This window comes from Halyomorpha halys, unplaced genomic scaffold (assembly GCF_000696795.3).
Source record: "Halyomorpha halys isolate HHAL.00 unplaced genomic scaffold, Hhal_1.1 Scaffold1165.1, whole genome shotgun sequence".
Classification (NCBI taxonomy): domain Eukaryota; kingdom Metazoa; phylum Arthropoda; class Insecta; order Hemiptera; family Pentatomidae; genus Halyomorpha; species Halyomorpha halys.
In genome coordinates, this window is record NW_027106615.1 from 157,688 (window position 1) to 164,182 (window position 6,495).

Sequence of the window (6,495 nt, forward strand, 5' to 3'; positions counted from 1 at the left end):
TTCGATTTAACACGAGTTTTTCCATTTAACACGCTTTAACATAGATCATGAATACCCCTAATATGGTTTTGAGCAGCCCAATTTAAAGTCCATGTTATTTTATGGATAACTTTGTAACCTTTCCTTCCAAAACTTCATTCTTCAGAAAAAAAAAAAATGAAACACGAACCTCGAGCGAATAACCTATCAAAACGACAACAGACAAAATGGTGTGGAGCTCAGCTGGTTTGTTGGGTGACGTCATACTCCATTTAGCAGACCTACTAACAAACTCTCGACCATATTTAACACAACCTTTTCCATTTAACATGTTAAACTAAAGATCACCTATTGATTACTTTACTTTCAAAACGTAATCAAATGGAATAAAATCCTTTCAATTTTTTTGGAAGCTATAGCAGAACCGTCTATAATTTCAGTAATGGTTTTACAGCAACACAATGATTACCGAACATCTCGAAACTGTATTTTGAACCCGATAGCTGTTATTTCATAATTACTGGTCGCCATGGATACTGTAGTTAATAACCCCTCCTGATTGGTGGGAACTATAGTGCTTGTTGTCAATGGCCGTGGCCTTGCTTGGCTTTTGTTCCCGCCTTGGTCAGTTATCATTAGCATTATCTCTATATTCAATCTGGCATTAATGTCCTGTCCTCAGATTGCTATATTTTTTTTTTAATGACCAAGTGTTTAGGAATCTTCAAATATTCCCCGTGTTCCGTGGTTTTAGATTAGTTTTCTGTGGAGAATATCGTAGTGTACCTCGGATCACCTTTCACTTTCTTGACATTTAGACGTCAATATTTAGCACAGTAGGTTAAAGTTTACTCCGTAGTCAGCAAGCCACACTCAGTGTCACAATGGTTAGACACGCCCATTGAATTTTTTTTTTTTTTTTTTTAATAATTTATTTATTGATATTTACAACTGTATACACATATATACAACAAGTAAATTTCCTGTTGGTGGCATTGGCATGATAAAAACATGTGGAGAATCTACCCACTGATAGAACTCCAAAACATTTCTAGAGGAGAAGATCTCAAGGCCATCTTCTTTTCAGACGCCTAGGAGGATTATTGGGTAATGAAGGAGAAGCCAGGTTAGAAACAAGTGGATTTGGGTGGTTGAGAAGTTTATTATGGAAGGAACGGTATCTGGTTCTGGCCAAATCGGCAACATATAGAATATTGAGGTCCTGATGGATGACTTGATTTGTGACAAAGTAAGGACCATTAAGGATTTTGGACTGTAAGGATTGGATTCTGGAGGAATTTGATGGTTTAGTGGAGCCCCAAAGCTCAACTCCGTATGTTCAGATAGGCCTTATAATAGTCATGTAGATCAGTCTTTTGTAATGGATTTGCAATAATCGGAATCTACGAGCAGTTTCTTGTCTTTTTAGTCTTGTATGAGGATTCCATGTCAGTCGTTTGTCGAGATCCATTGAAATTTAAAAAAACTTTTCACGTTTTCTTTATTTTTAATTGATATTATTTTTTTAAGCAAAGTTTAAAGTATAAATTATTATATTGAAATGGGGACAATCTTCTCAGACCTTGAAGATTATTTAAATCCAATATCAGTAAATATTGACATTTGCGTCCAAATGATTAATACACTCGTTGTTTACTTTTTTCTTAATCCTCTGGAATTGAAATCGTTAAAATACCATTTCTACTTCAGTGCAGTGTTGAATTTGTTTCAAAATAGACCTAAAAAGAACGTAAATTATAGGAAAAAATAAGTATTTATCCGAAGAAGAATGCAGTTTGATTTATTCACTCCACAAGGACGAAAAGAGTTATAGGTAAATCAAGAGGAGTTTTTCATCGGTCGCGAAGTTTATTCGGCACGGGGAGACATACAGAACCCACCTTTCTACTGGATGCGCCCTGCTTTGGCATTACGAGAGAAACGGAATATTCTTCGAATCGCATCCAACTCGAAGAGCAGTAGCTGAAGAAGCTGGAGTTCAAAGAAAACTAAGGAATGTCCAAAGATTATTAAGAAATTCAAAGTTTTGAGTACCCGTCACAAATTAGCCCGGATGACCTTTGCTCGTAATGTGATGTCATGGACTGACCAGTGGAAGAGAGCCATCTTTAGTGATGGAAAAAAAAATCAATCTGGATGGGTCAGATGGATTTTCATGACTTCAGAAAAGAAGAAAAACATTTATCAAGGCGTCAAATGGGAGGAGGAAAAGTTATGGTCTAGGCTATATTTTTCATAAATTAATTTTACTTAATATCTCTGCATAGTGTTGGTTCAGATTTCTTGTGATTGTTTTGAAATTCGCTGTATAATATTAATTAATGTAAATGGATTCAAGTATTTTTTCTTTTTGGATGTATTATTTTCTTTATGTAAAATCATTGTATTTTCAAAATCAAACAAATGCTGGTTTTTTGGTTGCTTGCTGCACTAGTGCCGTTTTATTTGGATCCCTCTCCTTGTTTTTCAAATCATAATTGTGTTGATAAATTGTGTGACCCAATAATTGCTTCGTTTCACCTTGAGACAAGAACTTTCACAAAACCCAAATTATTGATGAGAAGGTCAAGAAAAGCTTGGTAAATAATCATTGTTACCACCCTAGGATGTATGGACTTATAAAATTACATTAAGAAAATAAACCTGTAAGACCAATTAGTAAAAGTAAAATTAATTCATGAAAAATATAGGATAAATTAAATGTGGATAGTTATAATTAGCCTTGATGGGATTTTTACTAATGAAATAAAGAGGAAAATTAACAAAAGTGTAATTATAATAAATAATTTTAATGCTTGAACTGAGTGGAGGAAGGTTACAAGCATTGTTGTGATAAAGTTTTAACAAGTGACTGTGATAAATGAATTTTAATTTTTGTTTTTAATATAAAAGTTGACTAATTAGACGTAATGGAGGATATACTTATTAACAAAAGAATATGTTTACCTAATGTTTTAATGTTTCGTAGAAATTTTTGTTGTGACCTGGGCAGAATAGCCTGCATGAAATTGAGTGTTTAAATATTTTTAGTTCCAAAATTGTATTAAGGTAAGATAAATTATAAATAATAATGTTAAATAATTTGAATTGTTAAGATGATACATGTAATAAAAGCTGTTTTATGGAAGATGTCCCTGAGGATGGCCGGATTGGTCGAAACGTCGGACTTATAAGAAAAATAAAATGTATTCGGATAAAAATTGAATTATTTATTTAAACAAAATTAACCAGTCTCAAGAAAGTTAAAGATTATAAATATTAAAATAAAATGTTACATAGACATTGAAATATACTTCTTAAAAACTAATAAGACTCTTATTGCGATGGATGAACTAAAGTGCCCTAACAAACTAATCCGCTTTGTTCGACTCACAATGAACACGGTGGGATGTGAAGTTAGAATCCAGGCTGCGATGTCTGAGGAGTTCTGTACAAGAAAAGGGAAGGGGCAAGGCAGGAAGACTTGTTGGCCTACCTTATGTGCGACGTAGCACTTGAAAAAGTTGGCAGAGACGCGCGAATATAGTTGGGTGGGACCATCTTTAGTAAGTCAATACAAATCCTGGCTTGTGCAGACGATATTGATATCATCGGGAGATCACTTCGCGGCGTAAAGGAGGCTTTTCTGGCTCTGGAACAGTCTGCGCGAAAGATGGGACTTTCTATAAATGAGAGCAAAACAAAGTGTATATGGTTTGGGAGCAGAATACCCTAGTGTGTTCTGAAAGTCGGCATGGATTTCCTTTTCTTTCATATAGCTTTCTTTACAAAGTACTTAATCATTGCTCGCATATCAGTTGCATCATCCATTGTCACAAATCACAACGCATAAAAAAAACAACAAAGAGTCGTCACTACGACACAGAAAGGATGTGTGATTATTGCGCGGGAACCTCCTTGGCTCTAACACTGACTTCTAGCGGTGATTCCGAGAACTTTTCAAACCACCCTCGTAGTATAAGACATACTGTGCTCACAAAAGATTTTATTAAAAGAAGCAATAAAAATGAAGATGTGAAGTCAGTTTTTTTTCCTAAGAATGGCTCCAGATAGAGACACATACTGGAGATAACTTACGCTAATTTACGCCTAACAACAAAAGTTATTTCAATTTTATACCTGTAACGCATTTGAGAGAGAAGCACCGGGATCTCCCTGAGTCCTGTCCTTTCTTCCATAAGAAAGAAGAGCTCAGTTCGGAGTACCCCAGTCAGAATGCCAATATTCCAAATAGGAATTATAGTGTTTAAGATATTACAGTACTTTGAATTTTTTTTTTTTTTTTTTTTTTTATTATTTATTTATTGTAATTTACAACTGTACAAAATAATACAACAGGTAAATATGTAGTATGGTTCATATACACTTGAAAATCTTGGGAAGGAACCACCCATTGGTGGTACTTCAAACATTAATTTAAACTAGAAGGTCCCGTGGCCAGCTTCTTTTCAGACGCCTCGGAGGATTATCAGGGATTGTTAAGGATGAAAGATTAATAATTAATGGGTTAGGATGGTTAAGGAGTTTGGAATAAAAAGACGCATATCTGTTTTGGGTCAAATCTGCAACGAATGGGATGTTAAGGTCTTTATGAATGAGTTTATTTGTGACGTAATGAGGAGCATCAAAGATTTTACGTAGGATTTTGGATTGTAACGATTGGATTCGGGAAGAATTTGATGGTTTGGTGGAGCCCCAGAGCTCAATTCCATATGTCCAAATTGGTCTGATTATTGTAGTGTATACTAATTTTTTGTAATGAATGGGAAGTTTAGAGCGTTTGTCAAGTAAGTGTTGTAGCAATCGGAATCTACGAGCAGTTTCTTGTCGTTTCAGTCTTGTGTGTGGATTCCAAGTAAGTCTCTTGTCAAGATGGAGTCCTAAGTATCGAATCTGTTCAATACTTTGAATTTAAATTTGTTTTTTATATTTTTTCCCTTCTAGTTCTTATTTTGTTATTATTTAATTTATATATCCCTAAATATGGTGTAAATGATCTCTTCTATTCATATTACCATTGCCTATAAATATAAGACAGAATGTAATATTACAAAAAAATCAATTTTATACGAAAAACGTGCGTATGGACAACTACACTCAGTGTCAAGATGTTAGAGACACTTCAAAAACTGGTTATCACTACCTTTCGATTTTTTCAAATTACCCGTAAAAAATCTATCACTCACCTGAAGTTAATTAGCAGCCTACTTGTATTTTGGTTCTCATGGCAATAATATACTTTTTTTTTTAAAATTAAAGTTAAGGCCCGTCAAAATGTCGATACGCTCCCTGGTAAAAATAAATAAAATTCATTTTAATACTTCGTGGCCTTTCCACCACCATTAACTAATACAAAAATTCTGTTTGGTAACGAATTGTACAATTGTTTGATTGTTTCTTGAGGTAATTATTCACATGAAGCCAGAATTGCAGATTTCAAATCCTCGATTGTTCCGAACTTGACTCAGTTCCACACACATTTTCGATATTGTTCAGGTCGAGTTGACAGCAGAGTAAACGAGTCTTTAATAATTTTTGCTGAATGTATTTGGGCGTTATCTTGCAGGAAAATTGGTACACCTTCAGACAAGTCATTAAAAGTCAACTTTTGTTCCTGTAACAAAGTTTTATATTCAAATTGATGAAACAAATGCCAAATTTACTTTTTGCAACCAGTTGATGCCCAAACCATAACTTTTCCTCATCCCATTTGACGCATTGATAAATGTTTTTCTTCTTTTCTGAAGTCATGAAAATAATACGAAAATACATTTTTTTTTTCATCACTAAAGATGACTCTCTTCCACTCTTCAGTCCATGACATCACATTACGAGCAAAGGCCATCCGGACTAATTTGTGATGGGTACTCAAAACTGGCTTTCTTTTAATTTTTTTTCTAACTATTGTTTTTGAATTTCTTAATAATCTTTGGACATTTCTTAGTTTTCTTTGAACTCCAGCTTCTTCAGCAATTGCTCTTCGAGTTGGATGCGATTCGAAGAATATTCCGTTTCTCTCGTAATGTCAAAGCAGGGGGCATCCAGTAGAAAGGTGGGTTCTATATGTCTCCCCGTGCCGAATAAACTTCGCGACCGATGAAAAACTCCGCTTGATTTCCCTATAACTCTTTTCGTCCTTGTGGAGTGAAGAAATCAAACGGCGTTCTTCTTTGGATAAATAATTATTTTTTCCCAATAACTCACGTTCTTTTTAGTAGAAATTGATTAGAAGAAAGTAGAAATGGTATTTTAACGATTTCAACTCTAGAAGATTAAGAAAAATAAAATGTGTTGAGACAAAAATGGATAAAAATTGAATTTTTTATTTTAATATAAGTGTAAATTTCAAAAATCCCACTGTTGTTGCGCAAACAGTGTGATAAACTTTATCAGCGTAAAAACAAAAAAATGTTTGAGAATTTCTAATTATGAGAGATAGTTGACCGTGGATGATAAATGAGGAGAAGATGGTTGGGGGTGCGGTCAATGAAAAAC

At 34.2% G+C, this 6,495-nt stretch overlaps 1 protein-coding gene across 2 annotated transcripts in view; it reads right to left on the reverse strand.

The window, feature by feature from the left end:
- The window catches only part of LOC106688623 (clavesin-2), a 29,050-nt gene that overhangs the window by 3,076 nt on the left and 19,479 nt on the right, over positions 1-6,495 (reverse strand). The window lies entirely within an intron of this gene.